Here is a 19,891-nt window from a genome sequence, read left to right as displayed (position 1 = left end):
CACCTGTAGTCCATTGACTACTATAAAGATGATGCCCTTTGCAGGGAACCAAATGGTACATTGAGCATACTTTAAAACGAACTAGCAAAAGGCACATAAAGATATATATGTGTGAGTAAACTCATAGAATTACTGGGCTTGTTGCCCAGGGCAACAAGCCACCTACAATAATCAAATGATCCATTAGCATATCCACTCCCAGGATTCCAAGCTCTGCACTTACTGACTGCCGGGTGTCTCCTCGGGCTTAATCAGTACACTGTAGAAGGTTCTCTACACCTCACCAGTAGATCTTTAGCTTTGCGCAGTGGCAGTATCATAGCCCATGAGGTTCTACCGAGGTGTGATTATTGCTGATTGAAAACTTTTACCAATACCCTGCTGTGATGACTTGAAATATAGTCAGAACTGGCAATTTTTGACAGTCTCTCAGGAGACTGACTTTTGTTGTTAATAACAGAATTCAGGAATGGTTTACTAAGGATGAGGCATCACCATGCATGTTCTTAGCCTGTGATATTACCAGTAAAGTCGGACAGTTGGAGAGGGCCCACTTCCCAAAAAAACCATACCCTTCGCCTCTGAGCCAAAGTCCCCCATAGCTCTGGAAGGATGCCAACCCAAGTTCATGTTGATAATAACAGAAATCAGGAATGGTTTACTAAGGATGAGGCGTCACCATGCATGTTTTTAGCCTGTGATATTACCATTAAAGTCGGACAGTTGGAGAGGGCCCACTTCCCAAAAAGGCCATACCCTTCGCCTCTGAGCCAAAGTCCCCCATAGCCATAGCTCTGGAAGGATGCCAACCCAAGTATCAACCAGGGAGCAAACAGGGTGGTTTACAAAGGTTGGGGTGTCACCATGCATGATTTTGGCAGGTGATACTACCAGTAAAGTTGGACAGTCGGAGAGGCCCCCACAAACAAACTATACCCTTCGCCTCCGGGCCAAAAGGCAACTGCAAAGGACCGGTTTCAAAGTCTCCCAATGCCATAGATGAGGAAAGACCAACAATGCTCCTAGCATCCATCTAAACCCAAGTGTTAACCAGGGAGCCAACAAGGCGGCATCCATGCCGAAGCATGGACTCGGGGCAAAGCCACATGTCCCAGAGCCCGGATAGCTCAGTCGGTAGAGCATCAGACTTTTAATCTGAGGGTCCAGGGTTCAAGTCCCTGTTCGGGCGATGTGTTTTATCAAAGGAAAACCAATGATAACATAAAGTCACATATTAATTGACCAAAAAATACATAATGGACCCAGATTTAAACGTGAGATTGTTGCCAAAGTCGGCATGCAGTTATCACGTGATTACACTTGTGTTCTGAATAGACCGTTGTTTTGATTAGACATGTCCTGCCATAGTCATCCAGCGACCGCTGCTTTCCTTTGCAGGGGTGTCGTGAAGGAGAAATGAGATCACAGTTGAGGCATTAATAGTGAGAGGGCTTTCACAGGGGCAGCAAACTCTGCCGAGACAAGTCCCATTTGGGAGAAGTCATCATTGGGATTTGGCATGGATAGAGAAGAAAAGGGAAAGAGGACAACTCTCGATCAGAGAAGACATCACCTGTGAGTCACTGAGTTAGAATAATGCTGAGTCTGCACTCAGTAGTCCCTGTGACAGATTCCAGAATCAGATACAGGGATCCCCTGTAGTTTACCTCTGTGTAACGACCCAATTGTTAATCCTTCCATAATGTCTGGCTGTGGCTAACCCCTCCCCCCTCCATAGTGAACACATGAACGTTTGGCTGTGCCCAATGTTTCTATGTATGGGGATGTCGGGAGAGATACCTGTGGGGCAAATGAACATTTGGCCGACGGTTATTGAAAATGTATGGTCACCTGTAGTCCATTGACTACTATAAAGATGATGCCCTTTGCAGGGAACCAAATGGTACATTGAGCATACTTTAAAACGAACTAGCAAAAGGCACATAAAGATATATATGTGTGAGTAAACTCATAGAATTACTGGGCTTGTTGCCCAGGGCAACAAGCCACCTACAATAATCAAATGATCCATTAGCATATCCACTCCCAGGATTCCAAGCTCTGCACTTACTGACTGCCGGGTGTCTCCTCGGGCTTAATCAGTACACTGTAGAAGGTTCTCTATACCTCACCAGTAGATCTTTAGCTTTGCGCAGTGGCAGTATCATAGCCCATGAGGGTCTACCGAGGCGTGATTATTGCTGATTGAAAACTTTTACCAATACCCTGCTGTGATGACTTGAAATATAGTCAGAACTGGCAATTTTTGACAGTCTCTCAGGAGACTGACTTTTGTTGTTAATAACAGAATTCAGGAATGGTTTACTAAGGATGAGGCATCACCATGCATGTTCTTAGCCTGTGATATTACCAGTAAAGTCGGACAGTTGGAGAGGGCCCACTTCCCAAAAAAACCATACCCTTCGCCTCTGAGCCAAAGTCCCCCATAGCTCTGGAAGGATGCCAACCCAAGTTCATGTTGATAATAACAGAAATCAGGAATGGTTTACTAAGGATGAGGCGTCACCATGCATGTTTTTAGCCTGTGATATTACCATTAAAGTCGGACAGTTGGAGAGGGCCCACTTCCCAAAAAGACCATACCCTTCGCCTCTGAGCCAAAGTCCCCCATAGCCATAGCTCTGGAAGGATGCCAACCCAAGTATCAACCAGGGAGCAAACAGGGTGGTTTACAAAGGTTGGGGTGTCACCATGCATGATTTTGGCAGGTGATACTACCAGTAAAGTTGGACAGTCGGAGAGGCCCCCACAAACAAACTATACCCTTCGCCTCCGGGCCAAAAGGCAACTGCAAAGGACCGGTTTCAAAGTCTCCCAATGCCATAGATGAGGAAAGACCAACAATGCTCCTAGCATCCATCTAAACCCAAGTGTTAACCAGGGAGCCAACAAGGCGGCATCCATGCCGAAGCATGGACTCGGGGCAAAGCCACATGTCCCAGAGCCCGGATAGCTCAGTCGGTAGAGCATCAGACTTTTAATCTGAGGGTCCAGGGTTCAAGTCCCTGTTCGGGCGATGTGTTTTATCAAAGGAAAACCAATGATAACATAAAGTCACATATTAATTGACCAAAAAATACATAATGGACCCAGATTTAAACGTGAGATTGTTGCCAAAGTCGGCATGCAGTTATCACGTGATTACACTTGTGTTCTGAATAGACCGTTGTTTTGATTAGACATGTCCTGCCATAGTCATCCAGCGACCGCTGCTTTCCTTTGCAGGGGTGTCGTGAAGGAGAAATGAGATCACAGTTGAGGCATTAATAGTGAGAGGGCTTTCACAGGGGCAGCAAACTCTGCCGAGACAAGTCCCATTTGGGAGAAGTCATCATTGGGATTTGGCATGGATAGAGAAGAAAAGGGAAAGAGGACAACTCTCGATCAGAGAAGACATCACCTGTGAGTCACTGAGTTAGAATAATGCTGAGTCTGCACTCAGTAGTCCCTGTGACAGATTCCAGAATCAGATACAGGGATCCCCTGTAGTTTACCTCTGTGTAACGACCCAATTGTTAATCCTTCCATAATGTCTGGCTGTGGCTAACCCCTCCCCCCTCCATAGTGAACACATGAACGTTTGGCTGTGCCCAATGTTTCTATGTATGGGGATGTCGGGAGAGATACCTGTGGGGCAAATGAACATTTGGCCGACGGTTATTGAAAATGTATGGTCACCTGTAGTCCATTGACTACTATAAAGATGATGCCCTTTGCAGGGAACCAAATGGTACATTGAGCATACTTTAAAACGAACTAGCAAAAGGCACATAAAGATATATATGTGTGAGTAAACTCATAGAATTACTGGGCTTGTTGCCCAGGGCAACAAGCCACCTACAATAATCAAATGATCCATTAGCATATCCACTCCCAGGATTCCAAGCTCTGCACTTACTGACTGCCGGGTGTCTCCTCGGGCTTAATCAGTACACTGTAGAAGGTTCTCTATACCTCACCAGTAGATCTTTAGCTTTGCGCAGTGGCAGTATCATAGCCCATGAGGGTCTACCGAGGCGTGATTATTGCTGATTGAAAACTTTTACCAATACCCTGCTGTGATGACTTGAAATATAGTCAGAACTGGCAATTTTTGACAGTCTCTCAGGAGACTGACTTTTGTTGTTAATAACAGAATTCAGGAATGGTTTACTAAGGATGAGGCATCACCATGCATGTTCTTAGCCTGTGATATTACCAGTAAAGTCGGACAGTTGGAGAGGGCCCACTTCCCAAAAAAAACATACCCTTCACCTCTGAGCCAAAGTCCCCCATAGCTCTGGAAGGATGCCAACCCAAGTTCATGTTGCTAATAACAGAAATCAGGAATGGTTTACTAAGGATGAGGCGTCACCATGCATGTTTTTAGCCTGTGATATTACCATTAAAGTCGGACAGTTGGAGAGGGCCCACTTCCCAAAAAGACCATACCCTTCGCCTCTGAGCCAAAGTCCCCCATGGCCATAGCTCTGGAAGGATGCCAACCCAAGTATCAACCAGGGAGCAAACAGGGTGGTTTACAAAGGTTGGGGTGTCACCATGCATGATTTTGGCAGGTGATACTACCAGTAAAGTTGGACAGTCGGAGAGGCCCCCACAAACAAACTATACCCTTCGCCTCCGGGCCAAAAGGCAACAGCAAAGGACCGGTTTCAAAGTCTCCCAATGCCATAGATGAGGAAAGACCAACAATGCTTCTAGCATCCATCTAAACCCAAGTGTTAACCAGGGAGCCAACATGGCGGCATCCATGCCGAAGCATGGACTCGGGGCAAAGCCACATGTCCCAGAGCCCGGATAGCTCAGTCGGTAGAGCATCAGACTTTTAATCTGAGGGTCCAGGGTTCAAGTCCCTGTTCGGGCGATGTGTTTTATCAAAGGAAAACCAATGATAACATAAAGTCACATATTAATTGACCAAAAAATACATAATGGACCCAGATTTAAACGTGAGATTGTTGCCAAAGTCGGCATGCAGTTATCACGTGATTACACTTGTGTTCTGAATAGACCGTTGTTTTGATTAGACATGTCCTGCCATAGTCATCCAGCGACCGCTGCTTTCCTTTGCAGGGGTGTCGTGAAGGAGAAATGAGATCACAGTTGAGGCATTAATAGTGAGAGGGCTTTCACAGGGGCAGCAAACTCTGCCGAGACAAGTCCCATTTGGGAGAAGTCATCATTGGGATTTGGCATGGATAGAGAAGAAAAGGGAAAGAGGACAACTCTCGATCAGAGAAGACATCACCTGTGAGTCACTGAGTTAGAATAATGCTGAGTCTGCACTCAGTAGTCCCTGTGACAGATTCCAGAATCAGATACAGGGATCCCCTGTAGTTTACCTCTGTGTAACGACCCAATTGTTAATCCTTCCATAATGTCTGGCTGTGGCTAACCCCTCCCCCCTCCATAGTGAACACATGAACGTTTGGCTGTGCCCAATGTTTCTATGTATGGGGATGTCGGGAGAGATACCTGTGGGGCAAATGAACATTTGGCCGACGGTTATTGAAAATGTATGGTCACCTGTAGTCCATTGACTACTATAAAGATGATGCCCTTTGCAGGGAACCAAATGGTACATTGAGCATACTTTAAAACGAACTAGCAAAAGGCACATAAAGATATATATGTGTGAGTAAACTCATAGAATTACTGGGCTTGTTGCCCAGGGCAACAAGCCACCTACAATAAACAAATGAGCCATTAGCATATCCACTCCCAGGATTCCAAGCTCTGCACTTACTGACTGCCGGGTGTCTCCTCGGGCTTAATCAGTACACTGTAGAAGGTTCTCTACACCTCACCAGTAGATCTTTAGCTTTGCGCAGTGGCAGTATCATAGCCCATGAGGGTCTACCAAGGCGTGATTATTGCTGATTGAAAACTTTTACCAATACCCCGCTGTGATGACTTGAAATATAGTCAGAACTGGCAAATTTTGACAGTCTCTCAGGAGACTGACTTTTGTTGTTAATAACAGAATTCAGGAATGGTTTACTAAGGATGAGGCATCACCATGCATGTTCTTAGCCTGTGATATTACCAGTAAAGTCGGATAGTTGGAGAGGGCCCACTTCCCAAAAAAACCATACCCTTCGCCTCTGAGCCAAAGTCCCCCATAGCTCTGGAAGGATGCCAACCCAAGTTCATGTTGCTAATAACAGAAATCAGGAATGGTTTACTAAGGATGAGGCGTCACCATGCATGTTTTTAGCCTGTGATATTACCATTAAAGTCGGACAGTTGGAGAGGGCCCACTTCCCAAAAAGACCATACCCTTCGCCTCTGAGCCAAAGTCCCCCATGGCCATAGCTCTGGAAGGATGCCAACCCAAGTATCAACCAGGGAGCAAACAGGGTGGTTTACAAAGGTTGGGGTGTCACCATGCATGATTTTGGCAGGTGATACTACCAGTAAAGTTGGACAGTCGGAGAGGCCCCCACAAACAAACTATACCCTTCGCCTCCGGGCCAAAAGGCAACTGCAAAGGACCGGTTTCAAAGTCTCCCAATGCCATAGATGAGGAAAGACCAACAATGCTCCTAGCATCCATCTAAACCCAAGTGTTAACCAGGGAGCCAACAAGGCGGCATCCATGCCGAAGCATGGACTCGGGGCAAAGCCACATGTCCCAGAGCCCGGATAGCTCAGTCGGTAGAGCATCAGACTTTTAATCTGAGGGTCCAGGGTTCAAGTCCCTGTTCGGGCGATGTGTTTTATCAAAGGAAAACCAATGATAACATAAAGTCACATATTAATTGACCAAAAAATACATAATGGACCCAGATTTAAACGTGAGATTGTTGCCAAAGTCGGCATGCAGTTATCACGTGATTACACTTGTGTTCTGAATAGACCGTTGTTTTGATTAGACATGTCCTGCCATAGTCATCCAGCGACCGCTGCTTGCCTTTGCAGGGGTGTCGTGAAGGAGAAATGAGATCACAGTTGAGGCATTAATAGTGAGAGGGCTTTCACAGGGGCAGCAAACTCTGCCGAGACAAGTCCCATTTGGGAGAAGTCATCATTGGGATTTGGCATGGATAGAGAAGAAAAGGGAAAGAGGACAACTCTCGATCAGAGAAGACATCACCTGTGAGTCACTGAGTTAGAATAATGCTGAGTCTGCACTCAGTAGTCCCTGTGACAGATTCCAGAATCAGATACAGGGATCCCCTGTAGTTTACCTCTGTGTAACGACCCAATTGTTAATCCTTCCATAATGTCTGGCTGTGGCTAACCCCTCCCCCCTGTGCCCAATGTTTCTATGTATGGGGATGTCGGGAGAGATACCTGTGGGGCAAATGAACATTTGGCCGACGGTTATTGAAAATGTATGGTCACCTGTAGTCCATTGACTACTATAAAGATGATGCCCTTTGCAGGGAACCAAATGGTACATTGAGCATACTTTAAAACGAACTAGCAAAAGGCACATAAAGATATATATGTGTGAGTAAACTCATAGAATTACTGGGCTTGTTGCCCAGGGCAACAAGCCACCTACAATAATCAAATGATCCATTAGCATATCCACTCCCAGGATTCCAAGCTCTGCACTTACTGACTGCCGGGTGTCTCCTCGGGCTTAATCAGTACACTGTAGAAGGTTCTCTATACCTCACCAGTAGATCTTTAGCTTTGCGCAGTGGCAGTATCATAGCCCATGAGGGTCTACCGAGGCGTGATTATTGCTGATTGAAAACTTTTACCAATACCCCGCTGTGATGACTTGAAATATAGTCAGAACTGGCAATTTTTGACAGTCTCTCAGGAGACTGACTTTTGTTGTTAATAACAGAATTCAGGAATGGTTTACTAAGGATGAGGCATCACCATGCATGTTCTTAGCCTGTGATATTACCAGTAAAGTCGGACAGTTGGAGAGGGCCCACTTCCCAAAAAAAACATACCCTTCACCTCTGAGCCAAAGTCCCCCATAGCTCTGGAAGGATGCCAACCCAAGTTCATGTTGCTAATAACAGAAATCAGGAATGGTTTACTAAGGATGAGGCGTCACCATGCATGTTTTTAGCCTGTGATATTACCATTAAAGTCGGACAGTTGGAGAGGGCCCACTTCCCAAAAAGACCATACCCTTCGCCTCTGAGCCAAAGTCCCCCATGGCCATAGCTCTGGAAGGATGCCAACCCAAGTATCAACCAGGGAGCAAACAGGGTGGTTTACAAAGGTTGGGGTGTCACCATGCATGATTTTGGCAGGTGATACTACCAGTAAAGTTGGACAGTCGGAGAGGCCCCCACAAACAAACTATACCCTTCGCCTCCGGGCCAAAAGGCAACTGCAAAGGACCGGTTTCAAAGTCTCCCAATGCCATAGATGAGGAAAGACCAACAATGCTCCTAGCATCCATCTAAACCCAAGTGTTAACCAGGGAGCCAACAAGGCGGCATCCATGCCGAAGCATGGACTCGGGGCAAAGCCACATGTCCCAGAGCCCGGATAGCTCAGTCGGTAGAGCATCAGACTTTTAATCTGAGGGTCCAGGGTTCAAGTCCCTGTTCGGGCGATGTGTTTTATCAAAGGAAAACCAATGATAACATAAAGTCACATATTAATTGACCAAAAAATACATAATGGACCCAGATTTAAACGTGAGATTGTTGCCAAAGTCGGCATGCAGTTATCACGTGATTACACTTGTGTTCTGAATAGACCGTTGTTTTGATTAGACATGTCCTGCCATAGTCATCCAGCGACCGCTGCTTGCCTTTGCAGGGGTGTCGTGAAGGAGAAATGAGATCACAGTTGAGGCATTAATAGTGAGAGGGCTTTCACAGGGGCAGCAAACTCTGCCGAGACAAGTCCCATTTGGGAGAAGTCATCATTGGGATTTGGCATGGATAGAGAAGAAAAGGGAAAGAGGACAACTCTCGATCAGAGAAGACATCACCTGTGAGTCACTGAGTTAGAATAATGCTGAGTCTGCACTCAGTAGTCCCTGTGACAGATTCCAGAATCAGATACAGGGATCCCCTGTAGTTTACCTCTGTGTAACGACCCAATTGTTAATCCTTCCATAATGTCTGGCTGTGGCTAACCCCTCCCCCCTCCATAGTGAACACATGAACGTTTGGCTGTGCCCAATGTTTCTATGTATGGGGATGTCGGGAATAGATACCTGTGGGGCAAATGAACATTTGGCCGACGGTTATTGAAAATGTATGGTCACCTGTAGTCCATTGACTACTATAAAGATGATGCCCTTTGCAGGGAACCAAATGGTACATTGAGCATACTTTAAAACGAACTAGCAAAAGGCACATAAAGATATATATGTGTGAGTAAACTCATAGAATTACTGGGCTTGTTGCCCAGGGCAACAAGCCACCTACAATAAACAAATGAGCCATTAGCATATCCACTCCCAGGATTCCAAGCTCTGCACTTACTGACTGCCGGGTGTCTCCTCGGGCTTAATCAGTACACTGTAGAAGGTTCTCTACACCTCACCAGTAGATCTTTAGCTTTGCGCAGTGGCAGTATCATAGCCCATGAGGTTCTACCGAGGCGTGATTATTGCTGATTGAAAACTTTTACCAATACCCCGCTGTGATGACTTGAAATATAGTCAGAACTGGCAATTTTTGACAGTCTCTCAGGAGACTGACTTTTGTTGTTAATAACAGAATTCAGGAATGGTTTACTAAGGATGAGGCATCACCATGCATGTTCTTAGCCTGTGATATTACCAGTAAAGTCGGACAGTTGGAGAGGGCCCACTTCCCAAAAAAAACCATACCCTTCGCCTCTGAGCCAAAGTCCCCCATAGCTCTGGAAGGATGCCAACCCAAGTTCATGTTGCTAATAACAGAAATCAGGAATGGTTTACTAAGGATGAGGCGTCACCATGCATGTTTTTAGCCTGTGATATTACCATTAAAGTCGGACAGTTGGAGAGGGCCCACTTCCCAAAAAGACCATACCCTTCGCCTCTGAGCCAAAGACCCCCATAGCCATAGCTCTGGAAGGATGCCAACCCAAGTATCAACCAGGGAGCAAACAGGGTGGTTTACAAAGGTTGGGGTGTCACCATGCATGATTTTGGCAGGTGATACTACCAGTAAAGTTGGACAGTCGGAGAGGCCCCCACAAACAAACTATACCCTTCGCCTCCGGGCCAAAAGGCAACTGCAAAGGACCGGTTTCAAAGTCTCCCAATGCCATAGATGAGGAAAGACCAACAATGCTCCTAGCATCCATCTAAACCCAAGTGTTAACCAGGGAGCCAACAAGGCGGCATCCATGCCGAAGCATGGACTCGGGGCAAAGCCACATGTCCCAGAGCCCGGATAGCTCAGTCGGTAGAGCATCAGACATTTAATCTGAGGGTCCAGGGTTCAAGTCCCTGTTCGGGCGATGTGTTTTATCAAAGGAAAACCAATGATAACATAAAGTCACATATTAATTGACCAAAAAATACATAATGGACCCAGATTTAAACGTGAGATTGTTGCCAAAGTCGGCATGCAGTTATCACGTGATTACACTTGTGTTCTGAATAGACCGTTGTTTTGATTAGACATGTCCTGCCATAGTCATCCAGCGACCGCTGCTTTCCTTTGCAGGGGTGTCGTGAAGGAGAAATGAGATCACAGTTGAGGCATTAATAGTGAGAGGGCTTTCACAGGGGCAGCAAACTCTGCCGAGACAAGTCCCATTTGGGAGAAGTCATCATTGGGATTTGGCATGGATAGAGAAGAAAAGGGAAAGAGGACAACTCTCGATCAGAGAAGACATCACCTGTGAGTCACTGAGTTAGAATAATGCTGAGTCTGCACTCAGTAGTCCCTGTGACAGATTCCAGAATCAGATACAGGGATCCCCTGTAGTTTACCTCTGTGTAACGACCCAATTGTTAATCCTTCCATAATGTCTGGCTGTAGCTAACCCCTCCCCCCTCCATAGTGAACACATGAACGTTTGGCTGTGCCCAATGTTTCTATGTATGGGGATGTCGGGAGAGATACCTGTGGGGCAAATGAACATTTGGCCGACGGTTATTGAAAATGTATGGTCACCTGTAGTCCATTGACTACTATAAAGATGATGCCCTTTGCAGGGAACCAAATGGTACATTGAGCATACTTTAAAACGAACTAGCAAAAGGCACATAAAGATATATATGTGTGAGTAAACTCATAGAATTACTGGGCTTGTTGCCCAGGGCAACAAGCCACCTACAATAAACAAATGAGCCATTAGCATATCCACTCCCAGGATTCCAAGCTCTGCACTTACTGACTGCCGGGTGTCTCCTCGGGCTTAATCAGTACACTGTAGAAGGTTCTCTACACCTCACCAGTAGATCTTTAGCTTTGCGCAGTGGCAGTATCATAGCCCATGAGGGTCTACCGAGGCGTGATTATTGCTGATTGAAAACTTTTACCAATACCCCGCTGTGATGACTTGAAATATAGTCAGAACTGGCAATTTTTGACAGTCTCTCAGGAGACTGACTTTTGTTGTTAATAACAGAATTCAGGAATGGTTTACTAAGGATGAGGCATCACCATGCATGTTCTTAGCCTGTGATATTACCAGTAAAGTCGGACAGTTGGAGAGGGCCCACTTCCCAAAAAAACCATACCCTTCGCCTCTGAGCCAAAGTCCCCCATAGCCATAGCTCTGGAAGAATGCCAACCCAAGTATCAACCAGGGAGCAAACAGGGTGGTTTACAAAGGTTGGGGTGTAACCATGCATGATTTTGGCAGGTGATACTACCAGTAAAGTTGGACAGTCGGAGAGGCCCCCACAAACAAACTATACCCTTCGCCTCCGGGCCAAAAGGCAACTGCAAAGGACCGGTTTCAAAGTCTCCCAATGCCATAGATGAGGAAAGACCAACAATGCTCCTAGCATCCATCTAAACCGAAGTGTTAACCAGGGAGCCAACAAGGCGGCATCCATGCCGAAGCATGGACTCGGGGCAAAGCCACATGTCCCAGAGCCCGGATAGCTCAGTCGGTAGAGCATCAGACTTTTAATCTGAGGGTCCAGGGTTCAAGTCCCTGTTCGGGCAATGTGTTTTATCAAAGGAAAACCAATGATAACATAAAGTCACATATTAATTGACCAAAAAATACATAATGGACCCAGATTTAAACGTGAGATTGTTGCCAAAGTCGGCATGCAGTTATCACGTGATTACACTTGTGTTCTGAATAGACCGTTGTTTTGATTAGACATGTCCTGCCATAGTCATCCAGCGACCGCTGCTTTCCTTTGCAGGGGTCTCGTGAAGGAGAAATGAGATCACAGTTGAGGCATTAATAGTGAGAGGGCTTTCACAGGGGCAGCAAACTCTGCCGAGACAAGTCCCATTTGGGAGAAGTCATCATTGGGATTTGGCATGGATAGAGAAGAAAAGGGAAAGAGGACAACTCTCGATCAGAGAAGACATCACCTGTGAGTCACTGAGTTAGAATAATGCTGAGTCTGCACTCAGTAGTCCCTGTGACAGATTCCAGAATCAGATACAGGGATCCCCTGTAGTTTACCTCTGTGTAACGACCCAATTGTTAATCCTTCCATAATGTCTGGCTGTGGCTAACCCCTCCCCCCTGTGCCCAATGTTTCTATGTATGGGGATGTCGGGAGAGATACCTGTGGGGCAAATGAACATTTGGCCGACGGTTATTGAAAATGTATGGTCACCTGTAGTCCATTGACTACTATAAAGATGATGCCCTTTGCAGGGAACCAAATGGTACATTGAGCATACTTTAAAACGAACTAGCAAAAGGCACATAAAGATATATATGTGTGAGTAAACTCATAGAATTACTGGGCTTGTTGCCCAGGGCAACAAGCCACCTACAATAATCAAATGATCCATTAGCATATCCACTCCCAGGATTCCAAGCTCTGCACTTACTGACTGCCGGGTGTCTCCTCGGGCTTAATCAGTACACTGTAGAAGGTTCTCTATACCTCACCAGTAGATCTTTAGCTTTGCGCAGTGGCAGTATCATAGCCCATGAGGGTCTACCGAGGTGTGATTATTGCTGATTGAAAACTTTTACCAATACCCCGCTGTGATGACTTGAAATATAGTCAGAACTGGCAATTTTTGACAGTCTCTCAGGAGACTGACTTTTGTTGTTAATAACAGAATTCAGGAATGGTTTACTAAGGATGAGGCATCACCATGCATGTTCTTAGCCTGTGATATTACCAGTAAAGTCGGACAGTTGGAGAGGGCCCACTTCCCAAAAAAAACATACCCTTCACCTCTGAGCCAAAGTCCCCCATAGCTCTGGAAGGATGCCAACCCAAGTTCATGTTGCTAATAACAGAAATCAGGAATGGTTTACTAAGGATGAGGCGTCACCATGCATGTTTTTAGCCTGTGATATTACCATTAAAGTCGGACAGTTGGAGAGGGCCCACTTCCCAAAAAGACCATACCCTTCGCCTCTGAGCCAAAGTCCCCCATGGCCATAGCTCTGGAAGGATGCCAACCCAAGTATCAACCAGGGAGCAAACAGGGTGGTTTACAAAGGTTGGGGTGTCACCATGCATGATTTTGGCAGGTGATACTACCAGTAAAGTTGGACAGTCGGAGAGGCCCCCACAAACAAACTATACCCTTCGCCTCCGGGCCAAAAGGCAACAGCAAAGGACCGGTTTCAAAGTCTCCCAATGCCATAGATGAGGAAAGACCAACAATGCTTCTAGCATCCATCTAAACCCAAGTGTTAACCAGGGAGCCAACATGGCGGCATCCATGCCGAAGCATGGACTCGGGGCAAAGCCACATGTCCCAGAGCCCGGATAGCTCAGTCGGTAGAGCATCAGACTTTTAATCTGAGGGTCCGGGGTTCAAGTCCCTGTTCGGGCGATGTGTTTTATCAAAGGAAAACCAATGATAACATAAAGTCACATATTAATTGACCAAAAAATACATAATGGACCCAGATTTAAACGTGAGATTGTTGCCAAAGTCGGCATGCAGTTATCACGTGATTACACTTGTGTTCTGAATAGACCGTTGTTTTGATTAGACATGTCCTGCCATAGTCATCCAGCGACCGCTGCTTTCCTTTGCAGGGGTGTCGTGAAGGAGAAATGAGATCACAGTTGAGGCATTAATAGTGAGAGGGCTTTCACAGGGGCAGCAAACTCTGCCGAGACAAGTCCCATTTGGGAGAAGTCATCATTGGGATTTGGCATGGATAGAGAAGAAAAGGGAAAGAGGACAACTCTCGATCAGAGAAGACATCACCTGTGAGTCACTGAGTTAGAATAATGCTGAGTCTGCACTCAGTAGTCCCTGTGACAGATTCCAGAATCAGATACAGGGATCCCCTGTAGTTTACCTCTGTGTAACGACCCAATTGTTAATCCTTCCATAATGTCTGGCTGTGGCTAACCCCTCCCCCCTCCATAGTGAACACATGAACGTTTGGCTGTGCCCAATGTTTCTATGTATGGGGATGTCGGGAGAGATACCTGTGGGGCAAATGAACATTTGGCCGACGGTTATTGAAAATGTATGGTCACCTGTAGTCCATTGACTACTATAAAGATGATGCCCTTTGCAGGGAACCAAATGGTACATTGAGCATACTTTAAAACGAACTAGCAAAAGGCACATAAAGATATATATGTGTGAGTAAACTCATAGAATTACTGGGCTTGTTGCCCAGGGCAACAAGCCACCTACAATAAACAAATGAGCCATTAGCATATCCACTCCCAGGATTCCAAGCTCTGCACTTACTGACTGCCGGGTGTCTCCTCGGGCTTAATCAGTACACTGTAGAAGGTTCTCTACACCTCACCAGTAGATCTTTAGCTTTGCGCAGTGGCAGTATCATAGCCCATGAGGGTCTACCGAGGCGTGATTATTGCTGATTGAAAACTTTTACCAATACCCCGCTGTGATGACTTGAAATATAGTCAGAACTGGCAATTTTTGACAGTCTCTCAGGAGACTGACTTTTGTTGTTAATAACAGAATTCAGGAATGGTTTACTAAGGATGAGGCATCACCATGCATGTTCTTAGCCTGTGATATTACCAGTAAAGTCGGACAGTTGGAGAGGGCCCACTTCCCAAAAAAACCATACCCTTCGCCTCTGAGCCAAAGTCCCCCATAGCTCTGGAAGGATGCCAACCCAAGTTCATGTTGCTAATAACAGAAATCAGGAATGGTTTACTAAGGATGAGGCGTCACCATGCATGTTTTTAGCCTGTGATATTACCATTAAAGTCGGACAGTTGGAGAGGGCCCACTTCCCAAAAAGACCATACCCTTCGCCTCTGAGCCAAAGTCCCCCATAGCCATAGCTCTGGAAGAATGCCAACCCAAGTATCAACCAGGGAGCAAACAGGGTGGTTTACAAAGGTTGGGGTGTCACCATGCATGATTTTGGCAGGTGATACTACCAGTAAAGTTGGACAGTCGGAGAGGCCCCCACAAACAAACTATACCCTTCGCCTCCGGGCCAAAAGGCAACTGCAAAGGACCGGTTTCAAAGTCTCCCAATGCCATAGATGAGGAAAGACCAACAATGCTCCTAGCATCCATCTAAACCGAAGTGTTAACCAGGGAGCCAACAAGGCGGCATCCATGCCGAAGCATGGACTCGGGGCAAAGCCACATGTCCCAGAGCCCGGATAGCTCAGTCGGTAGAGCATCAGACTTTTAATCTGAGGGTCCAGGGTTCAAGTCCCTGTTCGGGCAATGTGTTTTATCAAAGGAAAACCAATGATAACATAAAGTCACATATTAATTGACCAAAAAATACATAATGGACCCAGATTTAAACGTGAGATTGTTGCCAAAGTCGGCATGCAGTTATCACGTGATTACACTTGTGTTCTGAATAGACCGTTGTTTTGATTAGACATGTCCTGCCATAGTCATCCAGCGACCGCTGCTTTCCTTTGCAGGGGTGTCGTGAAGGAGAAATGAGATCACAGTTGAGGCATTAATAGTGAGAGGGCTTTCACAGGGGCAGCAAACTCTGCCGAGACAAGTCCCATTTGGGAGAAGTCATCATTGGGATTTGGCATGGATAGAGAAGAAAAGGGAAAGAGGACAACTCTCGATCAGAGAAGACATCACCTGTGAGTCACTGAGTTAGAATAATGCTGAGTCTGCACTCAGTAGTCCCTGTGACAGATTCCAGAATCAGATACAGGGATCCCCTGTAGTTTACCTCTGTGTAACGACCCAATTGTTAATCCTTCCATAATGTCTGGCTGTGGCTAACCCCTCCCCCCTCCATAGTGAACACATGAACGTTTGGCTGTGCCCAATGTTTCTATGTATGGGGATGTCGGGAGAGATACCTGTGGGGCAAATGAACATTTGGCCGACGGTTATTGAAAATGTATGGTCACCTGTAGTCCATTGACTACTATAAAGATGATGCCCTTTGCAGGGAACCAAATGGTACATTGAGCATACTTTAAAACGAACTAGCAAAAGGCACATAAAGATATATATGTGTGAGTAAACTCATAGAATTACTGGGCTTGTTGCCCAGGGCAACAAGCCACCTACAATAAACAAATGAGCCATTAGCATATCCACTCCCAGGATTCCAAGCTCTGCACTTACTGACTGCCGGGTGTCTCCTCGGGCTTAATCAGTACACTGTAGAAGGTTCTCTACACCTCACCAGTAGATCTTTAGCTTTGCGCAGTGGCAGTATCATAGCCCATGAGGGTCTACCGAGGCGTGATTATTGCTGATTGAAAACTTTTACCAATACCCTGCTGTGATGACTTGAAATATAGTCAGAACTGGCAATTTTTGACAGTCTCTCAGGAGACTGACTTTTGTTGTTAATAACAGCATTCAGGAATGGTTTACTAAGGATGAGGCATCACCATGCATGTTCTTAGCCTGTGATATTACCAGTAAAGTCGGACAGTTGGAGAGGGCCCACTTCCCAAAAAAACCATACCCTTCGCCTCTGAGCAAAAGTCCCCCATAGCTCTGGAAGGATGCCAACCCAAGTTCATGTTGCTAATAACAGAAATCAGGAATGGTTTACTAAGGATGAGGCGTCACCATGCATGTTTTTAGCCTGTGATATTACCATTAAAGTCGGACAGTTGGAGAGGGCCCACTTCCCAAAAAGACCATACCCTTCGCCTCTGAGCCAAAGTCCCCCATAGCCATAGCTCTGGAAGGATGCCAACCCAAGTATCAACCAGGGAGCAAACAGGGTGGTTTACAAAGGTTGGGGTGTCACCATGCATGATTTTGGCAGGTGATACTACCAGTAAAGTTGGACAGTCGGAGAGGCCCCCACAAACAAACTATACCCTTCGCCTCCGGGCCAAAAGGCAACAGCAAAGGACCGGTTTCAAAGTCTCCCAATGCCATAGATGAGGAAAGACCAACAATGCTTCTAGCATCCATCTAAACCCAAGTGTTAACCAGGGAGCCAACATGGCGGCATCCATGCCGAAGCATGGACTCGGGGCAAAGCCACATGTCCCAGAGCCCGGATAGCTCAGTCGGTAGAGCATCAGACTTTTAATCTGAGGGTCCAGGGTTCAAGTCCCTGTTCGGGCGATGTGTTTTATCAAAGGAAAACCAATGATAACATAAAGTCACATATTAATTGACCAAAAAATACATAATGGACCCAGATTTAAACGTGAGATTGTTGCCAAAGTCGGCATGCAGTTATCACGTGATTACACTTGTGTTCTGAATAGACCGTTGTTTTGATTAGACATGTCCTGCCATAGTCATCCAGCGACCGCTGCTTTCCTTTGCAGGGGTGTCGTGAAGGAGAAATGAGATCACAGTTGAGGCATTAATAGTGAGAGGGCTTTCACAGGGGCAGCAAACTCTGCCGAGACAAGTCCCATTTGGGAGAAGTCATCATTGGGATTTGGCATGGATAGAGAAGAAAAGGGAAAGAGGACAACTCTCGATCAGAGAAGACATCACCTGTGAGTCACTGAGTTAGAATAATGCTGAGTCTGCACTCAGTAGTCCCTGTGACAGATTCCAGAATCAGATACAGGGATCCCCTGTAGTTTACCTCTGTGTAACGACCCAATTGTTAATCCTTCCATAATGTCTGGCTGTGGCTAACCCCTCCCCCCTCCATAGTGAACACATGAACGTTTGGCTGTGCCCAATGTTTCTATGTATGGGGATGTCGGGAGAGATACCTGTGGGGCAAATGAACATTTGGCCGACGGTTATTGAAAATGTATGGTCACCTGTAGTCCATTGACTACTATAAAGATGATGCCCTTTGCAGGGAACCAAATGGTACATTGAGCATACTTTAAAACGAACTAGCAAAAGGCACATAAAGATATATATGTGTGAGTAAACTCATAGAATTACTGGGCTTGTTGCCCAGGGCAACAAGCCACCTACAATAAACAAATGAGCCATTAGCATATCCACTCCCAGGATTCCAAGCTCTGCACTTACTGACTGCCGGGTGTCTCCTCGGGCTTAATCAGTACACTGTAGAAGGTTCTCTACACCTCACCAGTAGATCTTTAGCTTTGCGCAGTGGCAGTATCATAGCCCATGAGGGTCTACCAAGGCGTGATTATTGCTGATTGAAAACTTTTACCAATACCCCGCTGTGATGACTTGAAATATAGTCAGAACTGGCAATTTTTGACAGTCTCTCAGGAGACTGACTTTTGTTGTTAATAACAGAATTCAGGAATGGTTTACTAAGGATGAGGCATCACCATGCATGTTCTTAGCCTGTGATATTACCAGTAAAGTCGGATAGTTGGAGAGGGCCCACTTCCCAAAAAAACCATACCCTTCGCCTCTGAGCCAAAGTCCCCCATAGCTCTGGAAGGATGCCAACCCAAGTTCATGTTGCTAATAACAGAAATCAGGAATGGTTTACTAAGGATGAGGCGTCACCATGCATGTTTTTAGCCTGTGATATTACCATTAAAGTCGGACAGTTGGAGAGGGCCCACTTCCCAAAAAGACCATACCCTTCGCCTCTGAGCCAAAGTCCCCCATAGCCATAGCTCTGGAAGAATGCCAACCCAAGTATCAACCAGGGAGCAAACAGGGTGGTTTACAAAGGTTGGGGTGTCACCATGCATGATTTTGGCAGGTGATACTACCAGTAAAGTTGGACAGTCGGAGAGGCCCCCACAAACAAACTATACCCTTCGCCTCTGGGCCAAAAGGCAACTGCAAAGGACCGGTTTCAAAGTCTCCCAATGCCATAGATGAGGAAAGACCAACAATGCTCCTAGCATCCATCTAAACCCAAGTGTTAACCAGGGAGCCAACAAGGCGGCATCCATGCCGAAGCATGGACTCGGGGCAAAGCCACATGTCCCAGAGCCCGGATAGCTCAGTCGGTAGAGCATCAGACTTTTAATCTGAGGGTCCAGGGTTCAAGTCCCTGTTCGGGCGATGTGTTTTATCAAAGGAAAACCAATGATAACATAAAGTCACATATTAATTGACCAAAAAATACATAATGGACCCAGATTTAAACGTGAGATTGTTGCCAAAGTCGGCATGCAGTTATCACGTGATTACACTTGTGTTCTGAATAGACCGTTGTTTTGATTAGACATGTCCTGCCATAGTCATCCAGCGACCGCTGCTTTCCTTTGCAGGGGTGTCGTGAAGGAGAAATGAGATCACAGTTGAGGCATTAATAGTGAGAGGGCTTTCACAGGGGCAGCAAACTCTGCCGAGACAAGTCCCATTTGGGAGAAGTCATCATTGGGATTTGGCATGGATAGAGAAGAAAAGGGAAAGAGGACAACTCTCGATCAGAGAAGACATCACCTGTGAGTCACTGAGTTAGAATAATGCTGAGTCTGCACTCAGTAGTCCCTGTGACAGATTCCAGAATCAGATAC

The 19,891-nt window shown here is 46.1% G+C and overlaps 21 non-coding genes across 21 annotated transcripts; all 21 read left to right on the top strand.

Annotated features, from left to right (window-relative positions):
- Window positions 1–296: 296 nt before the first annotated feature.
- LOC130268057 (U4 spliceosomal RNA) lies at window positions 297–437 on the top strand. The gene has a single exon (XR_008843427.1). It is a non-coding gene; the product is annotated as a U4 spliceosomal RNA (small nuclear RNA).
- Window positions 438–1,116: 679 nt separating this feature from the next.
- Window positions 1,117–1,189, top strand: TRNAK-UUU (transfer RNA lysine (anticodon UUU)). Its single transcript has one exon. It is a non-coding gene; the product is annotated as a tRNA-Lys (tRNA).
- Window positions 1,190–2,144: 955 nt separating this feature from the next.
- Window positions 2,145–2,285, top strand: LOC130268080 (U4 spliceosomal RNA). Its single transcript, XR_008843448.1, has one exon. It is a non-coding gene; the product is annotated as a U4 spliceosomal RNA (small nuclear RNA).
- Window positions 2,286–2,964: 679 nt separating this feature from the next.
- Window positions 2,965–3,037, top strand: TRNAK-UUU (transfer RNA lysine (anticodon UUU)). Its single transcript has one exon. It is a non-coding gene; the product is annotated as a tRNA-Lys (tRNA).
- Window positions 3,038–3,992: 955 nt separating this feature from the next.
- LOC130268079 (U4 spliceosomal RNA) lies at window positions 3,993–4,133 on the top strand. The gene has a single exon (XR_008843447.1). It is a non-coding gene; the product is annotated as a U4 spliceosomal RNA (small nuclear RNA).
- A 679-nt stretch (window positions 4,134–4,812) lies between these two features.
- TRNAK-UUU (transfer RNA lysine (anticodon UUU)) lies at window positions 4,813–4,885 on the top strand. Its single transcript has one exon. It is a non-coding gene; the product is annotated as a tRNA-Lys (tRNA).
- Window positions 4,886–5,840: 955 nt separating this feature from the next.
- On the top strand, window positions 5,841–5,981 carry LOC130268110 (U4 spliceosomal RNA). The gene has a single exon (XR_008843478.1). It is a non-coding gene; the product is annotated as a U4 spliceosomal RNA (small nuclear RNA).
- Window positions 5,982–6,660: 679 nt separating this feature from the next.
- TRNAK-UUU (transfer RNA lysine (anticodon UUU)) lies at window positions 6,661–6,733 on the top strand. Its single transcript has one exon. It is a non-coding gene; the product is annotated as a tRNA-Lys (tRNA).
- Window positions 6,734–7,661: 928 nt separating this feature from the next.
- On the top strand, window positions 7,662–7,802 carry LOC130268029 (U4 spliceosomal RNA). The gene has a single exon (XR_008843400.1). It is a non-coding gene; the product is annotated as a U4 spliceosomal RNA (small nuclear RNA).
- Window positions 7,803–8,481: 679 nt separating this feature from the next.
- Window positions 8,482–8,554, top strand: TRNAK-UUU (transfer RNA lysine (anticodon UUU)). The gene has a single exon. It is a non-coding gene; the product is annotated as a tRNA-Lys (tRNA).
- A 956-nt stretch (window positions 8,555–9,510) lies between these two features.
- On the top strand, window positions 9,511–9,651 carry LOC130267995 (U4 spliceosomal RNA). Its single transcript, XR_008843369.1, has one exon. It is a non-coding gene; the product is annotated as a U4 spliceosomal RNA (small nuclear RNA).
- Window positions 9,652–11,359: 1,708 nt separating this feature from the next.
- On the top strand, window positions 11,360–11,500 carry LOC130268028 (U4 spliceosomal RNA). Its single transcript, XR_008843399.1, has one exon. It is a non-coding gene; the product is annotated as a U4 spliceosomal RNA (small nuclear RNA).
- A 495-nt stretch (window positions 11,501–11,995) lies between these two features.
- On the top strand, window positions 11,996–12,068 carry TRNAK-UUU (transfer RNA lysine (anticodon UUU)). The gene has a single exon. It is a non-coding gene; the product is annotated as a tRNA-Lys (tRNA).
- A 928-nt stretch (window positions 12,069–12,996) lies between these two features.
- On the top strand, window positions 12,997–13,137 carry LOC130268089 (U4 spliceosomal RNA). Its single transcript, XR_008843457.1, has one exon. It is a non-coding gene; the product is annotated as a U4 spliceosomal RNA (small nuclear RNA).
- A 679-nt stretch (window positions 13,138–13,816) lies between these two features.
- Window positions 13,817–13,889, top strand: TRNAK-UUU (transfer RNA lysine (anticodon UUU)). Its single transcript has one exon. It is a non-coding gene; the product is annotated as a tRNA-Lys (tRNA).
- A 955-nt stretch (window positions 13,890–14,844) lies between these two features.
- LOC130268027 (U4 spliceosomal RNA) lies at window positions 14,845–14,985 on the top strand. Its single transcript, XR_008843398.1, has one exon. It is a non-coding gene; the product is annotated as a U4 spliceosomal RNA (small nuclear RNA).
- Window positions 14,986–15,664: 679 nt separating this feature from the next.
- TRNAK-UUU (transfer RNA lysine (anticodon UUU)) lies at window positions 15,665–15,737 on the top strand. Its single transcript has one exon. It is a non-coding gene; the product is annotated as a tRNA-Lys (tRNA).
- Window positions 15,738–16,692: 955 nt separating this feature from the next.
- On the top strand, window positions 16,693–16,833 carry LOC130268078 (U4 spliceosomal RNA). Its single transcript, XR_008843446.1, has one exon. It is a non-coding gene; the product is annotated as a U4 spliceosomal RNA (small nuclear RNA).
- Window positions 16,834–17,512: 679 nt separating this feature from the next.
- TRNAK-UUU (transfer RNA lysine (anticodon UUU)) lies at window positions 17,513–17,585 on the top strand. Its single transcript has one exon. It is a non-coding gene; the product is annotated as a tRNA-Lys (tRNA).
- Window positions 17,586–18,540: 955 nt separating this feature from the next.
- On the top strand, window positions 18,541–18,681 carry LOC130268101 (U4 spliceosomal RNA). Its single transcript, XR_008843470.1, has one exon. It is a non-coding gene; the product is annotated as a U4 spliceosomal RNA (small nuclear RNA).
- Window positions 18,682–19,360: 679 nt separating this feature from the next.
- On the top strand, window positions 19,361–19,433 carry TRNAK-UUU (transfer RNA lysine (anticodon UUU)). Its single transcript has one exon. It is a non-coding gene; the product is annotated as a tRNA-Lys (tRNA).
- Window positions 19,434–19,891: the final 458 nt, after the last annotated feature.

The sequence above is a fragment of the Hyla sarda genome, chromosome 4 (assembly GCF_029499605.1).
Source record: "Hyla sarda isolate aHylSar1 chromosome 4, aHylSar1.hap1, whole genome shotgun sequence".
In the NCBI taxonomy this organism is placed as follows: Eukaryota; Metazoa; Chordata; class Amphibia; order Anura; family Hylidae; genus Hyla; species Hyla sarda.
Note: the sequence above shows the minus strand (reverse complement) of the source record. Positions and strands in the feature narration are given on the sequence as shown.